General features: G+C 26.0%; 1 pseudogene; it reads left to right on the top strand.

Annotated features, from left to right (window-relative positions):
* Positions 1-264: 264 nt before the first annotated feature.
* On the top strand, positions 265-354 carry LOC112440319 (U2 spliceosomal RNA; annotated as a pseudogene).

Genomic DNA, 354 nt, shown 5'->3' on the forward strand with positions numbered 1-354 from the left:
GCTCCATTTGGGATACTTATTATCCTAAGTCAACAACTGATGGTACCCTGGAGTCTCTTTTTATCCAAGACTTCTTAAATAGATCCTTCTCTGCTACTTAGTATAAGAAACGAAGTTAAATATGTCTAATAAAAGTATACTGTGGTTTTGGCATTTATTTAAATGTATAAAAACATGTACACATTTATTTAAATGTATAAAAACATGTACACATTTATTTAAATGTATAAAAACATTTACACATTTATTTAAATGTATAAAAACATTGCTTCTCGGCCTTTTGGCTAAGATCAAGTGTAAATGTATAAAAACATTTACACATTTATTTAAATGTATAAAAAACATTTACACATT

Source organism: Pan paniscus, chromosome 5 (assembly GCF_029289425.2).
Source record: "Pan paniscus chromosome 5, NHGRI_mPanPan1-v2.0_pri, whole genome shotgun sequence".
Lineage (NCBI taxonomy): Eukaryota > Metazoa > Chordata > Mammalia > Primates > Hominidae > Pan > Pan paniscus.